The 19,864-nt window shown below is 53.2% G+C and overlaps 1 protein-coding gene across 3 annotated transcripts in view; it reads left to right on the top strand.

The window, feature by feature from the left end:
* The window catches only part of HPCAL1 (hippocalcin like 1), a 126,719-nt gene that overhangs the window by 83,383 nt on the left and 23,472 nt on the right, over nucleotides 1–19,864 (top strand). For 2 of the 3 annotated variants that reach the window (XM_046663229.1, XM_046663230.1), the window contains exon 2: nucleotides 13,880–13,966. The exons of the other annotated variant lie outside the window; for it this stretch is intronic. The gene's annotated coding sequence lies outside the window, so the exon portion shown is untranslated. The remainder of the gene's footprint in view (nucleotides 1–13,879; nucleotides 13,967–19,864) is intronic. 3 annotated transcript variants of the gene reach the window in all.

Genomic DNA, 19,864 nt, shown 5'->3' with positions numbered 1-19,864 from the left:
TGTTTCCAGGATGTTGGTTTGCAGGCTGCGTTTTAGGGGGGTCCAGATCCTTCCACTTGGGGTGCCTTCCTTTCTCTCTCTTTGTGGGGAAATCATGCTTTCCCTCCTCGTTGCCTGCTTTGGGAAGCACAGCTCCAGAGTGCTAGCTGGCCCTGGGCGTTTTAGGGCTGTCTGGCAGCTAGGACATTGATAACAACAATGCTGTAGAGTTCTGGCTCTGGGAGGGCTTTGTTTCTGATTTCTGCTGTGACCAGCTGAAAGCCACACATGGTTGCAGTCACCCTTGAGAATCCCCCATTTGCACAAGTATCAGTGCCCAAGTTGCCTCTCTGCTTCTGGCCTCCACCCTGCCGTCCTTTCTGCTCAGGCTGCCAGCAATCTTCCTCCAAGTGCCTCACTCAAGAGTCTGCCATGGCTCCCTGTTGCCGAAGGCGACCTGAACCCCAGTGTCAGAAGCCCTGCGCGACCTGGCTCTTGTCCTGCTCTGCAGCCTCATCTCCTATCTCTTCTTCCTCTGAGCTGCCTGCTCCCTGTTCATTGATTGAAGGCTGACTGAGACTCTGCCACGCTCCAGGCGCTGTGCGGGGGCTGGGAGACCAGGGAGCGAGACCCTGCCCTCCCAGCACTCCATCTGGAGGGGTCTGGGGCCCCAGTAGATGGGTTACAGGCAGCCTCACAGACCCCCAGGCCCGGGAACGGGGGCAGGCAGCGCAGGAGGGAGTCTCAGAATTTTCAGCATCTTTAACCTGCCATTTTGGTGGGATTGAGGCCCCAGCAGGTGCCTGGATGAGGGCCTGATTGTCAGGGCCTCGAATGCTACACCACAAGGGACCGCCAGGGGCTGCAGGTGGGCTGAGAGTGGGTACCTGGAACCTGGCCTGAGGGGACCACTGGTCAGGCACCCTGGCCAGGAGCCCTCTGCCCGCCGCCCAGCCTTCGCGCTCTGCACAGACCCCACCTCAGGCCCGCCCTGTGCACTGCGTTGCATTCTTGCTTAATTATGCTTAGATGCTTAATTAGTGTCCCTTTCCTTGCTCCTTTATCACTCACCTTGAGGGCAAGAAGGTTTGTCTCTGGCATCCCCTCTGGGCAGGTCCTGTGGCCTCTAGGGGAAGCACGGCCTACAGGGTCAGGTGCACTCAGCTGGCATGATACTGCCCAGCTGTGTGGCCTTGGGAAAGAGGCTTGATGTCTCTGAGCCTCTGTTTCCCCATCTGTAGGTGGAAACAGAGAGAGTAATGATCCCATGAGTGGCACCGTATGTGAATGTGCCCATTGTCCAGGCCGAGCCTTAAAGGCTGCATTCAGACTCCAAGTTTAGGCCTAGGAGCTCAAAGAGCTTCCACGTGAGTCCATCGCCTCCTGTCAGGGTCCAGTCCAACGTGCTTTGGGCCTCTTCCACACGAGGGGCGGGGGTCGGTGCTTGGTCCGTTCACCCACACCATTCCTGACTCTCTGAGTGCCTGCTGCCCAGGATCATCCAGGGCAGGCACAGGGGCACCCTCCTCAGGAGCAGCCTCCTATCCTCAGCTGCCCAGCTGTGGCCAGGGGAGGGCATGTGGGGGCGGCAGTGCAGTCAGGGTACTCCTCACGCCTTCCCCCCCCCGCCCCCACCGCCCCGCCGTGACTTACCTGAGTCCTCTAAGGCGAGGGGCTCACCTGGGCCCACAGCCAGAGAGCAGAGAGCCAGGGGCGCCTGTTCTCCACGGCTTGGGCCACTGTCACCTGGTGGCGCCCTCCTTGGTCCTGTATAGAATTACACGCCCCCTCCCCACAGTGTGTGGTTTGGATGGTACATGAGGGCGCTGGGCCATTGTGGGTGGCGGAGGAGGCTGTGCGGAGAGGCAGGTGGACGGCCACTGCATCCTGGACCAGCCCGGGGGCACCTGGGCCGCCAGGGTGCCTCCGTCCTCTGAGGAACAGCAGCTCTGAGCAGGAAGCGCTGGTCGGACACCAAGAAGTCTCCTTGGGGAGCCATGACACCTCACCTGAGTGACCGGGGTTGGCGTCTGAAGCCCATGGTCTCCTCTTTCTGGCCCTGTGGCTCCAGGCAGGACCCTCAACTTCTCTGGGCTGTGTCCTCCTCCACGAAGCTGGGGGGAACCTGACTCCTGTGTGCCCACCCCATGGGCTGTGGAGGAGGCGGGCTGGGGTTGTGGGTGTGGACTCTGGCTGCCATCCCGGCTGCCTGATTCCTGTGCTCTCCTGTCCCACGGGCTTTCTAGGAAAAGGGCAGTGTGGATGGCTCGTTCCCAGCCCTCGCTCGCTCTCCTCCAACATCGTTATTAATAAAACTCTCAGAACATTTAAGAGAGAGGCCCATGGCCCAGCTCAGGTGACAAGTGACCAGCAGGTGACAGGTGACACGCAGCCTGAACACCTGGGAGACGCACTTGTATGAGTGTCCGAATCTTTGCGTCTCTGCCCGGCACATGACAGTGCCTCCATCACTCGGGGAGTGTGGCCTGGCTCCACCTGGCTCTGCGATCTTGCCTGAGAGCCTTCTCTCGCCTCCATTTGTGCAACTGCGAAATGAAAAGATTGGACGAGGTGGGGGGTTTTCCTTTTTCTTTGTTTTTCTTCTTTGCAGCTGAAACTTTTCCTTCCAAGTGAAATCACGGTGGCGTCAGTGTATCCAGCAGGCAAGGTGGCCCTGCGGGCGGGGCAAGGCCTGGCTGCGTCGTTGCCCTTGAGCACCCCCTCCGGCCCTGGGCCCCCAGAGATGGTTGGAGGCTTCCGGCCTCGGGTTTCTAGGGTCCCCTTAGCCGCAAAAGGGTGCAGCTCCTTCTCCAGCTGAGATAGACAGCTGACAATGGGCTGAATGTGGACAGAGTGCACCCCAAATAGAAATTGCTGTATCAGGTTTGGATTGCTTGCTCTCCACCTCCCCGGGGACCACCCACGGTTCCCCTGTGGCTGCCTCATTGTTCCGATGTTGGCAAAGGTTCGCTTTTTCTTCCTTTGTCTGGAACAGGAGGTGCCTCAGACACTGCCTGGGAAGAAGGCCAGAGCAGGGTTTTTATGGCCCCCGGTCCAGAGGTCGGTGACCTGGGGGAGCCGTGGTGGGGCGGCAGTGGCCGGGGCTCCAGAGGTTCCAAGGGTCCTGCTAAGGGCAGTGAGCCGTTGATACTCTTTCCTGTCCATGGAGTCAGCACCTCTCCATGTGACCTGCCTCCCTCAAAGCCACAGTCAGACGCCACCTCCCGCCTCTCAGCATGGCCATCATCCAAAGACAGCCCATAGCCAGCGCGGGTGAAGATGTGGAGGGGAGGGAAGCCTCGTATGCTGCTGGTGGGGCTGTAACTCGGTGCGGCGGTTTCTCAAAAAATTAAAAATAGAACTACCCTATGATCCAGCAGTCCCGCTTCTGGGTGTTTATCCGAAGAAAGCAAACACTGATTTGAAACAATACATTTGCCCCTGTGTTCGTTGCAGTATTATTTTCAATAACCAAGATATGGGAGCAGCCTAAGTGTCCATTGGCAGAAGAACGGATAAAGAAGATGTGGTGTATGCACATGGAATACTACTCAGCTGTAAAAAAGAGTGAAATCCTCCCCTTTGTGACAGCATGGAGGGACCCAGAGGGTATTATGCTAAGTGAAATAAGAGGGACAGAGACATAGGAATACTGTATGATTTCACTTATATCTGGAACCAAAAAAAAAAACCCCAAAATCAAAACAAATGAACAAACAAGACAAAACAGAAACAGGCTCATAGATACAGAGAACTGGTGGTTGCCAGAGGAGTGGAGGGTGGGGGGAAGGGCAAAATGGGTGAAGGGGGTAAGAGGTCAAACTTCCAGTCATAAAATAAATTAGTCATGGGGTGTAATGTCCAGCGTAGGGAACATAGTCAACAATATTGTAATAACTTTGGTGACAGATGGTAACTAGTCTTATCAGGGTGATCATTTTGTAATGTAAATAAATGTCGAGTCACTATGTTGTACACCTGAAGATAATACAATATTGTGTGTCAACTAACCCTCTACCTGGAGCCCTCGTCATAAGTCTGTCCCTTCCTGCATGTCCCTGACTCAGGACTTTCCTGAGCATTAAAGGTAGAGTCTCACCCTGTCCCCTAGTAATTCTGTCAGGTCACTTCATTTTGTTCTTTTCCTGGCAGTTATCACAATCTATGCTTACTCTCTCCATTTGTTTCTTTTCTTTCTTTTTCTTAAAGATCAAAAGGCCCAGGTGGGAAAGTCAAAAGACCCCTAAATGCTGAGTGGTTTGAAATAGAACAAAGTCTGGAATTCCAGCTGGAGCCCCATTTTCTGAAATGCGTTTCGTGTAATCTTGCTGCATAGTTACTCTGTGAAAATAAGCTTTCACAGCCACACACATGGGGGAGTTAGGCCACTGTTGTTGCTCTCCCTGGGAGCCTTAGCACAGAAATCTTTAGCCATAAGGGTTTAAGTTAGATAAGTCAGTCGTGTGTTAAAGACTCTGAGAAGTCCTGCAGGAAAGAAACCAATTGAACTTTGTGGAAGGAAATAATGTCCACATTTCCGTGACCGTGGAGCATCTCCCACCTTTTAACATTTGTATGGCACAACACCCCAAACTAGTTTTCCTTGGAACACATTTTTGGGAATATGTGTACAAACGGAAGAAGGAAGATGAGGACATTTCAGGTTCCTTTAGCAAAGGAGAAGCCTAGAAAAAGATGAGATTCTACTCATATTTACTTTCTAAAAAATACAAGGTGTCTTCTGTCAGTTGGGATTCTCTGTTGAAAGGGATAGAAAAACTTTCAAAATGGCTTAAAGCCAAAAAGGGAATTTAATATTTCACAGTGCTAAAAAATCCAGGGTAGGCTTGGCTCCAGACCCTGCTGAATTCAGGGAGCGGGCAAGGTTTTACTCCGTTTACTCCACCTCCAGTGCTCCGCTGTTCTCACAGTCCTCGTCGTCTCTGGAAGCCCATCCCCTCTCCCTTTGGCTGCCCAACAGCTGCAGAATCCCCAGCCGTTCCTGTCTTCAGAGTAGAGTGCAATGGGAGAGAGACCCCATCTTTGGGGGAACCAGCGATGGAGACCCTTTCAGGTCAAATACATTGAGAACAGAGGCGGCGTGGACCCTTAAAAGGAAACCGAAGATTGTTGCTGTAAGAAGAGGGAGTGGATGCTGGAGGAAGCCACAGTCAAAATGTCAGAACAATAATCCAGTGCATCTCCCTGGTCTATTTTTCTATTGTGCTCACAGGAAAAAAAACAAAACAAAAAACCCCCACAATGCTTAGAACATACTCGAAAGGTGTGTGTGTGCCTTGAGTGACGGGAGAAGGGAAGAAGCTCGGAGCATCGACTGGATCCCTGTCCTGCGCTGGAGCAAAGTGGAAAGAGATCCTGGTTGGAAGTGATCATTGGTGGAGTGGAAAGGAGAGCAGAAGCTCTTAGAAGAAAAGGATGTGTGTGACCATTGAAGCGCCCTAGCCTAGAGATGTGACCCGAGCAGTGAGCACCAGCAGGAGCCCCCTGGGCCACAGAAAGAAGCAGCTGAAGACAGAAGGAAAAGGGAAGCCCACGATTGGCCCTTATTCAGTCTCATCCCTCTGTTCTCCACCATTTCTCTTCGTCCCAGCGTCTGGTACCTTGCAGTTTTCCATCCTTAGAGCTTAGCCCAGCTCTTCACTGTGCCCGCCTTCTTTCTCTTCCAGGTCTCCCAGAATCTCTGCACAGATGATCACAGAGCCCTGGACCTCTGTGTCCTGGTCCCAGGAGTCTCTCTTTTGTGGTGCCTGGTACGGGGTGGGATGTGAGTTATTGTTGATTGTAAACAGGGCAGGCACTTTCCTGTTTCCATTCTTGCACATGTCTTTGGTGGATATATGTCCATCTTTCTGCTGGGAAGCTATCCAGGGTTGAATTCCTGGTTCCTGGGCCAGGGGGCGTATGTGGGCATCTTTAGTAAATACGCCAGATGGTTTTTCGAAGTGGTCGGAGATAGTCGGTTCCTTTGGTGGCGAGGTCTCAGGTGCACTGGTAACGGGCGTGGACATGGGGCCTAGAGGAGGACGTTGAGTGCGCCGCCTAGAAGTTGGGAATGCGGTCAGCGGTGCCCAGTGCCCAGACTGGCCAGGGGCTGGTGCTGGGCGCTGGGCATGGCCACATGGGGCTCAGGGTTTAGTTCATTGTCACATTAGGGGTCCTTTCCAGCCCTGCCCCCTTCTGTGAAGCTTGCAACTTGCCATAGTCTGTTCTGTGGCTGTTCCCAGAGCGGGCCCCAGCCCCAGTGACCCCTGCAGGACACACAGCCTCCTCTAACTCAGTTCTTGACTTGAGCAGTGGAAGAAAATGCCTCTACGAGGGGCAGTCATTGTGCAAAACCGCTGTGTGAAAGTATTCTAGGAGCAGCTGCCCTTATCACCTGGGGACCATGTGCAGTTAGTCCTGCTAAAACCAGTCACCTCAGAAATAGTCATAATCCAAAAACCATCCATCTTTGACTCCAGACCGCACTATATTTTTCTCCCTCAGTGACTTTGCTTCCTCATTAAGTTGGATTTCAGGATATATTAAAATAATTTGTCATCTCTCGGGCACACACCCGCCCCTGGTGTGAGCGGGCTGGAGAGGCCGTTGGGTTTCATGCAGATCAGAGTTAGTGCGGGAAGCATGGAGGTGCCGAGCACGGGAAGGGAGATGCTTTTCCAGCTGCCCTTCCCGAGGACTGGCCTGCAAGGACGATGGGCCGTGAGCCCCTCCAGGCCTGGGCCACGAGGGCGACTGACCCCAGAACCGTAACTTCTTACGTGGTGCCCTGGGGAGGCTGCCTGTGCCGGTTCAGGAACAGCTCAGAGTTCGAGGGAACCTCCTTACGGACTGGACCAGGGATGTGTCTTGAGGAACTGGGCCCCCATCCACCGTGGATTGGATCACCCCTTTAAATGCAGAGAGGTCCCAGGAGCTTGTGTCTGGCAGCCCACCCCCGACATCAGGCACGCACCTGCGTGTACCCCACTGGGCTGTGGGCCCCTCAAAAGTGAGGCCGGTGACCCGACCCGCTCAGCATGTTGGGCACTCAGCACGTGTGTGGAGCGCATGCTGGGGCGGGCATGGGGGTGTCCCCAGTGCAGTTTTGCAGCTCAGCCTGCAGCACCTTCCTGGGGCCACGCTCCGGGTTTCAGGCTGCCAGGTCCTCGTGGTCTCGTGACAAGAGCTGAGGCCTGTATGTCCCCTGGCTGCAGGGCTGGGAAGCTCTGCAGTGCCTCCTGCTCCTGTGAGCCTGCTCCTTGCTCTTCTGTCTCCTGAGGTAGAGAAGTGCGTGGGCTGGGCTTAGGTCCTTTCTTTAAAACAGTTTTATTGAGATGTAATTCACTTCCCAGTACAGCCCACCCATTTAAAGTGTACAGTGCAGTGGTTTTTTTGTACATTCACCATGTGTGCGGCCATCACTACAGTCAGTTTTAGAATATTTCCATCACCCCAGAAGGAAACCCATACCCTTGAGCTACCACCTCCTATTCCTCAAGCACCCGGGCCCCCAGCCCTAAGAAACCTCTCATCTACTTTCTGTCTCTGTAGAGTTCCCTTTCTGGACATTTGATATAGTGGAATCACACAGTATTTGCCCTTTCGTGTCTGGATGCTTCACTTAGCATAAGGTTTTCAAGGTACATTTATGTTGTAGCATGTGTCAGCACTTCTCTTCTTCTTTATGGCTGAGTGGTATTCCATTGTATGAAGATAACCACATTTTGTTTATCCATTCATCTGTTGATGAATGTTGAGGTTGTTTCCACCCTTTGATTATTATGAATAATGCTGCTATGAACATTGTGTACAAGTTTTAGTGTGGACATATGTTCTCATTTCTCTCGGGTATATACCTAGGAGTGGAGTTTCTGGGTTATGTGATAACTGTGTGTTTAATCATTCGAGGAGCTGCCAGATTGTTTTCCAAAGTGGCTGCCCCATTTCCATTCCCAACAGTGGTGTATGAGGGTTCCGATTTCTCCAAATGGTTGTCAGCACTTGTATTCATCTGACTTTTTGATTCTAGAAATGTTAGTGGCTGTGAAGCAGTACCCCACTGTGCTTTTGGTCTGCATTTCTCTAATAACCGGTGATGCTGACCATCGCATCTTATTGACCTTTTATGTATCTTCTTTGGAGAAATGTCTCTTCAAGTCTTTGCCTATTTTAATAGTTATTTGTCTTTCCTTTGAATTGTAAGAGTTCTTTATATATTCTAGATACAAGTCTCTTATCAGGTATATAATTTGCAAATATTTTCACTCATTTTGTGGATTGTCTTTTTGTTTTCTCGATTGTGTCCTTTGAAGTGCAAGTTTTAAATTTTGATGAAGTCCAATTTATCTATCTTTTCTCTGGTGGTTTGGGCTTTCGGTGTCATATCTAAGAATCCTTTGCCAAATTCAAGATCATGAAGATTTACCCCTGTGTTTTCTTCCAAAAGTTTTATAATTTTAGCTTTTATTTACATTTAGGTCTCTGATCCATTTTGAGTTAATTTCCATATATGGTGTGAGGTGAGGGTCTAACTTTACTATTTTGCATGTGGTTATCCAGTTGTACCAGGACCATTTGTTGAGAAGATATTCTTTCTCTGTGGGATGGTCTTGGCACTCTTGTTGAATATCAGTTGACCATAGATGTGAGAGTTTATTTCTAGATTCTCAATTCTATTTCATTGATCTATATCTCTGTCCTTGTGCCACTACCACATTGTCCTGATTATTATTATTGCTTTGTAGTAAGTTTTGAAATTGAGAGGTGTGAGTCCTACTTTTTCTTCTTTTTCAGGATTTTTTGGACTATTTTGGGTCCTTTGCAATTCCTTATGAAGTTTAGAATCAGCTTGTCAATTTCTACAGAGGAGTGAGCTGGGATTCTGACAGGGAATGCGTTGGATCTGTGGATTCGTTTGGGGAATATCGCCGTCTTAACAATGTTAAGTCTTCTGATCCATGGACATGGGATATTTTCCCAGTTATTTAAATATTCTTTAATTTTTTTCAACAAAGTTTTGTAGTTTTCCGAGTGTAAGTTTTGCCTTTCTTTTGTTAAATTTATTCCTAAGTATTTTTTCTTTTTGATGCTATCTAATGGAATTGTTTTCTTAATTTCAACTTTCAAATTATTCATTGCAATTGTATAGAAATACAATTGATTTTTGTATATTGATCTTGTATCCAGCAACCTTGCTGGACTTGTTTATTAGTTCTCTTAGTTTTTCTAATGGATTCCTTGATTTTTCTATGTATTAGATCATGTCATCTGCAAATACAGATAGTTTTGCTTCTTCTTTCCCAATCTAGATGCCTTGAATTTATTTTTCTTGCTTAATTGCCCTGGTTAGAACCAGCAGTGTAATGTTGAATAGAAGGGGTGAAAGCAGGCATGCTTGTGTCGTTGTTGATCTTAAAGAGAAAGCCTCCAGGCTTTCACCATTGAGTATGATGCTAGCTGTGTTTTTCACAGATACCCAATGTCAGATTGAAGAAACTCCCTTCTATTCCTAGTTGAGTGCTTTTATCAGGAACGGGTGTTGGATTTTGTCAAATGCTTTTTCTGCATCTATTGAGATGAGCGTGTGATTTTTGCTTTGTATTTTATTGATAGGATGTATACATTAATTGATTTTCAGGTGGGAAACCAACCTTGCATTCCTGAGATAAATCCCACTTGGTCATAATATATAATTATTCTTTCTATTCTTTATGTTGCTGGGTTTGGTTTGCTAGTATTTTGTTGAGTTTTTTTTTTTTTTCATTCATGTCCATTAGGGACATTGGTCTGTAGCTTTCTTCTCTTGTGAAGACTTTGTCTGGTTTTGGTATCAGGGTAGTACTGGCCTCATAGAATGAGTTGAGAACGGTTCCCTCCTGTTCTAGATTTTGGAAGAGTTTGTGAAGAATTGGTATACATTCTTTAAATGTTGGTAGACTTAGGTGAAGCCGTCTGGGCCTGGGCTTTTCTTAGTGAGTAATTTCTTGATTGCTCATTCAGTCTCTGGCTTTGTCATAGGCATTTCAGTTTGCCTCTTTCTTTCAGGGTGTCTGCTTCTTCTTGAGTCAGTTTCAGTAGTTTGCGTCTTTCTAGTTGGCTTAGACTCTTACAAGCATGTTTTTAAGGCCTCTCTGCTCTTTCAGTCACTGTTGACATTTATTGAGTTCTTCCTATGTACCAGGCATTTTTTTGTGTGCATTAGCTCAATCTTTACAAGAACTTGATGAACTAGGTAGGATTATGATCATCTCCATTTTACATACTGGGAAACTGAGGCAGAGAGAAGTTAAATCATGGGTCACACAGCTGGGAAATAATAGAGCTGGGATTTGAGCCCGGGCTGACTGGTCACACAGCCCTCCATGCTGTCCTCTCCTTGCTATCCTGAGGCCCTCCTCTGTGCTAGGAGCTGGGAGTACGGGAATAGGTCAGACCTGTCACTGTCTAAGCCACTCCCCGGAGACCCCAAACCTGAGAGAGGGAGGTGGCTTGGGCCTGACCTGAACAAAAGACTCGGGAGGTCTGGGTGTCAGGAAGGGCCCCACGGAGAAGGTGAAGTGGGCCTGGAAGGAGGGTCCAGTGCAGGGGTGCATGTGGGTGTGCCGCTCCCGGGGGCCTTTGTCGGCTGCATCTCCTCTCCCAAGTGCTCAGTGGAAGGATGTCACAGAGGACCTTCCCCTAGGATGCCGATGCCCGCCTGGCAGGAGCAGTTTGGATGGCAGAACTGTGCCCAGTAGGTCTGCTTGAACCAGCTAGGCCTCTGCAGTTTGCTCTCCTGGAGAGGAAGGGGCACGACCATTTGTAAGACAATTGCTAGGCAGGAGTCAGGAGCAACCAGACATAACTCAACATAATTATTTCTGCATAATGGCTTCTGCTACTTGATTCCATCTCGAGCAATGACTGTAATCTTTATCTGTCACGGGAAAGCTGGCGGCCAGGGAGTCCCTGTGGCTTAGCGATAGAGCCAGGAGGAAATCTGTAATTCGAGTTAATGGAGTGTTCCCAAGCAGCCGGCTCCATCCCCTCCTAGGCCTCTGGCGTGATGCATCCTTCTTCTGCTAGGAAGCCTGGTATCGGAGCTGGCCCAGCCTACACGGGGATGCGGCCCACCCGCTTTGTCACAGATGGGGAAACTGATGATGGCGCAGTCTGTCTCTAAGGCACGGGGCCGCTCAGCGGCAGAGGCGCATCCAGGACCAGAGCTGCTCCTCCTCTGCTCTCCCCACCAGCCGGCACTTTCCCGTAAGAGCTGGTGTGTGTTCATGGTGAGGCGGGAAGGGCTACGATAGAAGGTGTCCCTGTGCACTAGACATGCTTTCACCTGTCACTGAGCTGGTCACTGAGCATGCAAGGCTGCCCCCAAGAGGCTGGAAATGGTGGGGCCTTTGTAGCTGGACAGCCGACTGACTTGCAACCAGAGGGCCTGGTGGCATTAATCCTGCATTGTAGTAGAAAAATGTGTCCTGGTGGGCAGGGTCCCACCAAGAGGGCCACAGGTTGGGGGCGCACCTGCTCTCCAGTCCAAGGAAAGCAGATCCCCCTGCCCTGACCTGAGGGGGCGCTTGCTCTTTGCGTTCCCACGGCCTCCCATAAGCCCCGTAATTACCCAGGGCGTCTGGAGAGAGCACAGCACAGGCTTAGGGATTTGCGTTTTGGCCGTCCCACTTAGCTGCGTGTGACCTTGGCAAGTGTCCCTGAGTCTGTTTGCTCCTCTGTAAACTGGGGATTAGAGTGGGCTTTCCCTGCCAGGGCCGTGTGGAGGGTGGGATGATAAAATGACGACTGACTCAAGGCTTCTAGCGCATTCTGCGGCTGGCTCTGTTACTAGTTTTCACAAAGGTGACCTTGGGGAGGGCCTTCGACCTGCTGGGCCTTGACTTTGCTACATGTCAAAGCAGGGCTCACAGAGCTGTGAGATCACCTGGCTGAGATGGCTGCCCTGAAAGCACCTTTGGAAAGTAAGGGGTGAGGCGTGCACAGAGGGGTTAGGCAGTGAAACCCTCTGTGTGACCCTGCGATGGTGGACACCCGTCGTCAGACATTCGTCCAAACCCACAGAACATGCAGCACCAGAGTGAACCCTAAGCGAGCTGTGGATTTGGGGTGATGATTTGTATCAGTGTAGGCTTCGACTGTGACCAATGTCCCCGTCTGTGGCGCGGGACATCGATAGCAGGAAGGCTGTGCACGTGGGGGGCAGGGGGCTCGTGGGAACCCCCTGTACTTTCTTCTCAATTTTGCCATGAACATAAAATTGCTCTAACAAATAAAGTCTATTTAAAAAGTATATCTGTATAGTGCTGTCTAAAAGCGCAGGGACGTTTGAGTGAGTTTCTGGTAGGAGGGGGCGTGGCTTTTCTACTCAGGTCTTCAATCCCAGCAGTGAGTTTAAATGATATAATTGACAGGTGAAGTTCTGTCCTAGTGAAACAGGGGAGCACTTTAACCCTGAGCAGAGTGCGCCCTGCTTCCAGGAATGTCCACGTGATGCTTTTTGGGGCATTCATTTGTCAAACATCGATTATTTATTGAGCACCTGCTGCATACAGGCTCTGGGCCAGGACCAGCTGCACAGAGGTGAAGACCCCTCCCCCTGTCGTGGAGCTCGCAGTCAATTGCAGGGAGATGCAGCCCCTCATTCTGCAGGAGCGAGGGGAGCCCCATTGCACCCGAACCCTGCGGGGCTGGGTTTTCCAGGGTGGGCAGACTACTTGGTTCCTGTCCTCAGGACCACTCCAGCGAGTGCATATAAACCAAGATTGTTGTGCGGGGGCAGAGAACCGTGTATTACGAGGAAGAAACTGGGAAATGTGTCTAGATTAGGAAGAAAAGCGAGCTCTCAGGTGAAGACACTGCATTTAAGAGAAGAGAGGTCAAGAGGGAGCCAGCCAGCTGGGGAAGGCAGGATAACCCAGGGCGTAAGAGCCTGGGACTGTCTGGGTTCCATCCTGGCTCTGCCACTTAGAAGATATGTGACCTTGAGCAAGTACTTAGCTTCTCTACGCATCTGTTTCCCTGTCTGTAAAATGGGGTTAATAATTATGCCTACCTCTTAGGGCTGTCGGGAGGCTTAAATTGGATAATGCAAGTAAATGCATAGGAAGCTTTTAGCAGGGCACCCAGCCAAGCAGGGACGGTAGCCATGAGAATATTGTAGTTACATCTCAGGTACAGGGTGCTGCCAGTCCACAGAAGGAGGTCAAGGAGGAGCTTGGCCCGTCCGTTAGCCATGCACATGGTGCGTCTGGAATGTTTGTGCCAGAAGCCGGTAGTGATGGTTGAAGGTGGGGAGTGATCGGGGCCCATGGTGTATGAGTTTCTCTTCTCATAGTGACTGTGTGACTCTGAGTGGTTGGCTGGAGGTCGGTGATGCCTTCTGACCACCCGCTGCATGCAGGGCCCAGAGCTTGGCTGTGGGAGCTCCTGTGAGGCCACTCTGTGCCAGGTCTTGGTGCACACAACCCACTGGGCCCCACAATTACCCCGAGGATCAGAGCGTCAGGTATGGCCACAGGCCATGCAGTGATGGGCTGCACTGACTCAGTGATGCTGCCAGCTCTTGAACCTGGGTTTGCAGACCACAGAGGCCATAGGCCACGCCCAGCTTTGTGATAGCCGGTGACCATCACCCAAGGGGTGGCCAGCATCTCACCGGAGGTTCTCCGATCAGGGTGTGTGGGCTTCCTTCCCTCCTGGTGCAGGAGGTACACATGCCCATGACCCCGCCCTACGCTGCTAGACGGGGACCAGGAGCCAGGGTTTTTCTGTACTTGGTGTGGGGCTTGAAAAGGCTGTGGATACCCCCCACAGGCACGCAGAAGCAACTGGAGAGAAAGGCAGCGGGTTCTGGGCCGGGGTGTGCACACCCGTGTGACCTGGCCACCCTCTCTTCCAGGGCATGGTCTAGCAGACCGCACAAGGACACGGAACCGGCCCCAGAGGTTCTGATCCCTGCTCTGTCTCCACCTCCGCTTGGCCTTGGGTAAGTCACTCTGGGAGGCCGGATGGACTAGGGGGTGGGGGGCCTCTGTCCCTCCTTGGGGTCCTGCCCGCGTGCCGGTGTGCCGGGGCTTGACCCAGCTCGGTGGAAAGAGCAGGGGGGACCGCCTGCCCAGCACCCCCGAGAGGCAGGTCAGGAGACTGAAGCTCGCGGAGATAAGAGCCCACCCAGGCCCCACAGTCATCTCGGTTCTTGTCTGAAATCGGCCGGTTGTTCTGGGTAAATCCTTCGGCCTTGGGCGCTTTGGTATGGGGATGTGTCCACTGGGGCGACTTAGGGCCTCAGAGTGTGAAGAGTGACTTTGAAGAGGATGCGCGGTAGGAGGGCAGAGGGCATTTCTGTCTTCGTGTTTCTCTTCCGTTCCCCTCACAGCCCCATGCACCTGAAAGCCCCTGTCTGTCCAGGCCCCCAGTGCTCCCAAGCCCTCATCCCCATGCCCTGGGCTCCTCCCACAGGACGCCTAGGGCCGCCCTCCTGGGTAGATGGCCTCTCCGTCATCCGCAGAAGCTGGGTCTGCAAGGGCGCAGAGCCCTGCTGCAGCCTGCCCCCCGTGACCCCAGACTGCAGGGTGGACGTGGTGGGCCTCTGCCTCAAGGGCCCCTGATCACTGAGGCACTTGCCTCAGAGCTGTCCCCCACCTGCCACCCGCATCTCTGTCGTCCTCCCCTCTGCCCCCTCCACCCAGACCCACCCACCCCCCTAGAGGTGACGGGGTCCCAGGACTGAGCCTCCCCCACCCCCCTTCTCAGCCTGACCCTCTCCCATGGCCACACCAGGGACCTCAGCCACACTGTCCACTCTGGGAGCTGGGGTTCAAATGCCCCCTTCTCTTGTGCACCCACCCCGCTTCCAGTCTCGGCCGCTCATGCACTTCTCCCTCACATTGCTGCCCTTCCCACCTCCCCAAAAGACTGCCCACGCGAGCCTCTTTCTCGCCCACAGCACCATCTCCCTCCTGCCCTCTACCTGGCCAGGCCCTAACCAGGCCTGGTCCCCCTACCTGGAGCCCTGCTGCCCACTGCCCTTCTCACACGGGGGAAAGTCCAGAGTAATTACAGGGCCTCCTGGCCCTTGGTCTGTTGAATCTGCCAGCCTCCTAGTCCATCTCAACCACTGACTGCTGTGGGTTCGAGGGAGCCTCTCGTGAAAGCGACGTGCATAGACGTCTGAATGTGCCCCCGGGCCTTTGCTCAGCTGCTGCACTCTGCCTGGACCCCTTTTCCCCCTCACTAGCCTGGACCACTCCTGTCTGTCTCATACGACTGAACTTGGGGGTTTTATCCCTTCTCGAAGCCTGCCCGGCCCAGGGCTGAACTGACTGCTGCCCTCTGTCCTCCAGGGGGCTCTGGGCTCCTCTGGGACCCTTACCGTCCTGCTGGCTGCACTGAGCCTGCTGGCTTTGCTATAGGGTCTGTCCCTCTCCTTGAGCTGAGTGTTCAGTTCTGTTCCCAAGTAGGGCAGCAGGTGACGGGGGAGAAAGGCCTCTGACTCTGGATTCGTGCACTCCAGATCCTGCCGGGCTGCTTGGCGCCTCCCCGAGTTCCCATCTGTAGGAGGGTTAGTCACCCTCCCTCTCTGGGGTCTTGCAAGATTAAAGCTAAGAATAAAGTGTCCAGGGTGGTGCCTGGGGCCGGAGAAGCCTCAGTGGCCCCCAACCTCCTCTCCTCCTCCCAGCCCAGTAACTATCACAGTGTTGTTATTAGCCATCAGCCTGCCCTCCTGGTACTGTGAGAGTCAGTTGAGGCCAAGGACGTGGGTCCATTGCTGAAGGTGGGAGGAGGCAGCTATGGGGGAGGAGCCATACCCAGCCCAGGAGAGCCTGCCTTAGAGCCCCCACAGAAAGTTTGGAATTCTAGACCCTCAAGGCAGAGGACAGCTCTTTGTAAATCTCATCTCCTAGCAAGGAGTCGCCTTTGAGCTCAGCCATGCGGCTAAGATCTAGACCAAAACCTGTTTAAGCCTTACCTCCTTAATTTCAGAGGTTGCTGGGGGCCCAGCATGACAGCCAGTGTGTCTGGGGGGAGACAAGGGACTCAAGACAGATGCCAAGTTGCCGATACCATTTGAGGCTCCTCAACAGATCCGACAGCCTCCCAGCAGACCTGGAGCGTGGTTGCTCTCATGCCAGCACAGATGCCGTGGCACGACTTCCGGGGCCGAGCCCGGCTCTCCAGCTCGCATCCCTGGGCGGGGTTCCCACCTCCCTAGCTTGGACGTCAGGGCTGCGCCGCCTGCCTTGGTCCTCCCGAGGGAGGGGAGTTTCTCCCACTGCCTGGTGCTTCTCCCTCTCCTGCTCATCCTTGTGAAAGCACTCGCTGGATTGGGAGGAGGGACCCAGGCGGGGGCCTCTGCCTCAGAGCACAGGTTGGCGAATGGGTCTCTGGGCTTTTCTCCCCAAAGGAAACAGACATAACTACGTGTGGAAGGCGCTGCTTTCACTAATTCTGTCTCCTTCCACCAGCCCTCCTGAGCTGGGAATCGGGACGGAGAAAATCTGGTTCTGCGTTCGTTCCCTGGGCATTGCCTGCAGACAGCTGTTCCAGCTGGGAGCTCGTGGGTTGGCATAGGCGTGGCAGGTGGGGGGTGGAGGCGCCTGGCCAGGTCGGTCCCGCTGAGGCTGGCCGCCAGGTATCAGGATGCTAGAGCAGGCAAAGGGGTCACGAGGCGGGAGAGGAAGTGGTCCATGGTGTCTCTTCCCACCCTGAGACCCCCTGGGTATTTCAGTGCAAACCCAGCAAATACTCAATAACCCCCACCCCACCACCAAGAGATGAGGAACTCGGGGAGTCAGACGGTACTTCTCACATGTGAACATCCTTGCCCGTGGATATCCTGGGTCAGGTGACCGTAAACAGGAGGACTCCTGCTCTCTGCCTTGCCCCTCTTGTGATAGACAGTGGGGTGTGCTCCCCACGTCCTCCACCTCTGCCTGCCCTGTCCCCAGGCCCCGGAGAAGAGGCATCTGCGTGCTCAGCCCATGAATCCCAGCCTCCCAGCAGCAGTCATCCATCCATTCACTCAACACACATACTCTGATCACACACTCTGTGCTAGGAAGCTTCCAGGCCGGGGCTGCCAGTGGACACCCTACCAGAATAAAGCCTGGACCCAGGAACCTTACGTTCCAGTCGGTGGGAGAGGAACGATGAACTCAATAAAGAGAGGAAAAATAAAGAAGGGAAGAGGGATAAAGACGGTGTGTTGGGGCTTCAGTTCTGGAGACTGTGCTGGGGGGAGGCGTCGCTGAGGCGCGCCTTGGGCGAAGCCTGAGGGAGGTGAAGGAGCAGTGTTACCTCTGAGGAAGCCCGTGCACAGGGCTGCAGGAGAGCGTGCCGGAGCCTTCCAGAGCAGCAAGGAGATCGGTGCCGCTGGAGGGGTGAGCAGATGGGGGTGCAGATCCTCCCCGAGGGGCAGGACCCGCGCAACACTACCCAGCGAGGAACGGAGGTGATAGGCGCATCCCAGCATGGCTGCGATCGCTCTGTACGATGGGCCCTCTGGGTCCTTTAAATAGTGACCTTCCCAAACGTTTCAAAAGTAATTCTTGCTCACAGAAGTTTCTTTAACCACAGTTCTTCTGGAAGAGGTGATTACCAGGGGCATGGAGATTTGGGGTTCTGCAGGAGAGGGGGCCGGGAGAGCGTGACCCCAGGCAACCTCTCCTCTCGGTGTTGGGCTTGTGGCCCCCAGAGCGTTGACTACTCTGCAGATCCCAGGTGGACCTCTCAGAGAACCGTCCACCTGGCTTCCTGAAGTGGCCTGCTCTGTGGAAACGGCTGTGGTTTTGAGGCAGGGCACCAGAAAAAGGAAACCCTTCCGTGTTGTACGTGAGGGTTATTTTTAGAGTGACTTGGGGTGACTTGACTTGGCAGTAGCACTTCCTGTGGGTGTCCCTTTCAGCCCTCAACCACAGGGGCAGATCCGGCATGATGAGCATTGTGGGCAAACGCGCGCACACACAGACACACACACACACTGTGGGTACGCACGACTTGGCTTGGCATTCTCACTGCTGTGGAGTCAATGAAGGGTCTGGGACCGTGGTTCTGGCCCTTCTGCAGGACTGCCAGCACTGGGCGAGGGAATCAGTGCCTTGGCTTCTGCTCCAGGTACGTTCCCACATGAGGCACTGTGTGGGGTCCTGAGTGAGCGAGACCCAGCCCCAGCTCACCACCTGCTGGGGAGTTGAAAGGTCAGAGGAAGGACACCTTAACTGCCAGTCAGTCTTTGCTCAGGGCCCAGTGGGTGGGCCAGAGAGGGAGGCTCACATTGAATGACTGGTCAAGCAATGTCCCCGAGATCTTGCTGCCTGTTGGCACCTGGGCTGGGCCCCTGCCCAAACCAGGTCTGCGCCCCCTCGGGCTCTGCCTGTCCACATCACCAAGCCCACACTGACCCTCCTCACTTGCCCAGGCGTCCAGCACAGTCCCAGGCACAGGGCCCAGATTTCACATTTTGTGTCCTGTTGAGTGCTTGAGTCTTCTTGGACTTGTCAGACCCCGTCTGCAAATTTTTAGCTCAGACATGCTCCCTGGGAACACGCTGGGCAAGTGTTTGCTCTGTTGGCTGTTCCTGGGATGTCAGAGGGGCTCCAGGAAGCTGGCTCTTCCACTGAAGTCAGAGACTCCGGGTCAGAAGGTCTCTGCTGGGGGCGCGAGGAGGGTGGGCTCTCAAGGGCACACTGGACGGTGCTCATCGGGCCACAGGTCCACTGCAAAACTGCTGGAGCTGTGGAGGAGTTTGGTGTCTGGAGGGAGCACCCACATCAGCTGGACCTTCTCTCCTGGCCGCCATCCTCTCACCAGTGACCGCGTGCTCCTTCTGTTTCAGGCGCTGTGCTAATTGGTTATGTGATTATTCCTGGCCGTGCCCTGGGTGAATGGAACTCAGCTCTGCGTCCTTGGGGGAAAAGGGTCAGGAAAGGGCCTGGACCCCAGCCTGAAAGCTGGAGTCTGTGGGTTCCTCTTGGCTTGCCGCCTTCCTTCGCTCCCCCTCCTGCCTCCCGGCACCCAAGCACGGTGCCTGGCTCACAGTAGGAAGTAACTGGTGTGGAGGTGGAAAGAAGGAATTCATGCCTTCCTTCCCAACAGGACCGTGAGAGCACCTCGTGCTCTGTGTATCCCAAACACTCAGCGCTGTGATTTTCACTTAGTAGGTGCTCATTTAATGCGTGTTGACCGACCCTTTCTGTGTGAGTCTGTGTGTTGACCCCAACTCTCCCTGCAGAATCTATGGCTTCTGGTGTTGTGATTTAAAGAATAAAAATGGCAAAGGGCAGCTTTTATGAGCTGTCTCCACTCCTGATTAGAAACACACTCTCTAATGACAAGTCAAGACGGTAGCCACTGGGGCCACCAAGGGGCAGCTGGCACATCACCGTCTGTGAGAGCCTGGCTGATGCCGTTTTTATTGAGAATGACTTACTGTTTTTATTTCTTCCCAGAGGCATTAAACATGAATCAAATGGCATATGAGATGATTCACTGGAAGTTTTCTTCCAAGTTTTAAAAAAACACACACACAAACTTTGGCTTGGTGTACTGAACCATAAGTAAGCGATGCCAGGCTGGCGTTTGGCTGGAGCCCTCCCTCTGGAGCTTTGCCATGGGCAGTCCTCACCGAGTGGGCCTCCCCCCGAGGCTGGAGCCGGTCGTCAGGGTGCGCAAACCCCAGGGGGCCACCCTGTCTTGAAAACACCTCTCAAGTCTAACATTTACGACATTTCTTCTCGCCGTTTCTACCCAAGGGATCTTAGAATGTGGCCAAGCCTCATTCATCTGGAGGCCATGGATTCAAAGTTTGGAAATGGTTTGTTTGGGGCCCATGAGTTGAGAATTTGGCCATCACGCAAGCAGGAAGCTGGCCGAAATATAGCTTTCT

The sequence above is a fragment of the Equus quagga genome, chromosome 5 (assembly GCF_021613505.1).
Source record: "Equus quagga isolate Etosha38 chromosome 5, UCLA_HA_Equagga_1.0, whole genome shotgun sequence".
Classification (NCBI taxonomy): Eukaryota; Metazoa; Chordata; class Mammalia; order Perissodactyla; family Equidae; genus Equus; species Equus quagga.
The sequence above is the reverse complement of the archived record's forward strand: the minus strand, read 5'-3'. Positions and strand labels throughout refer to the sequence as shown.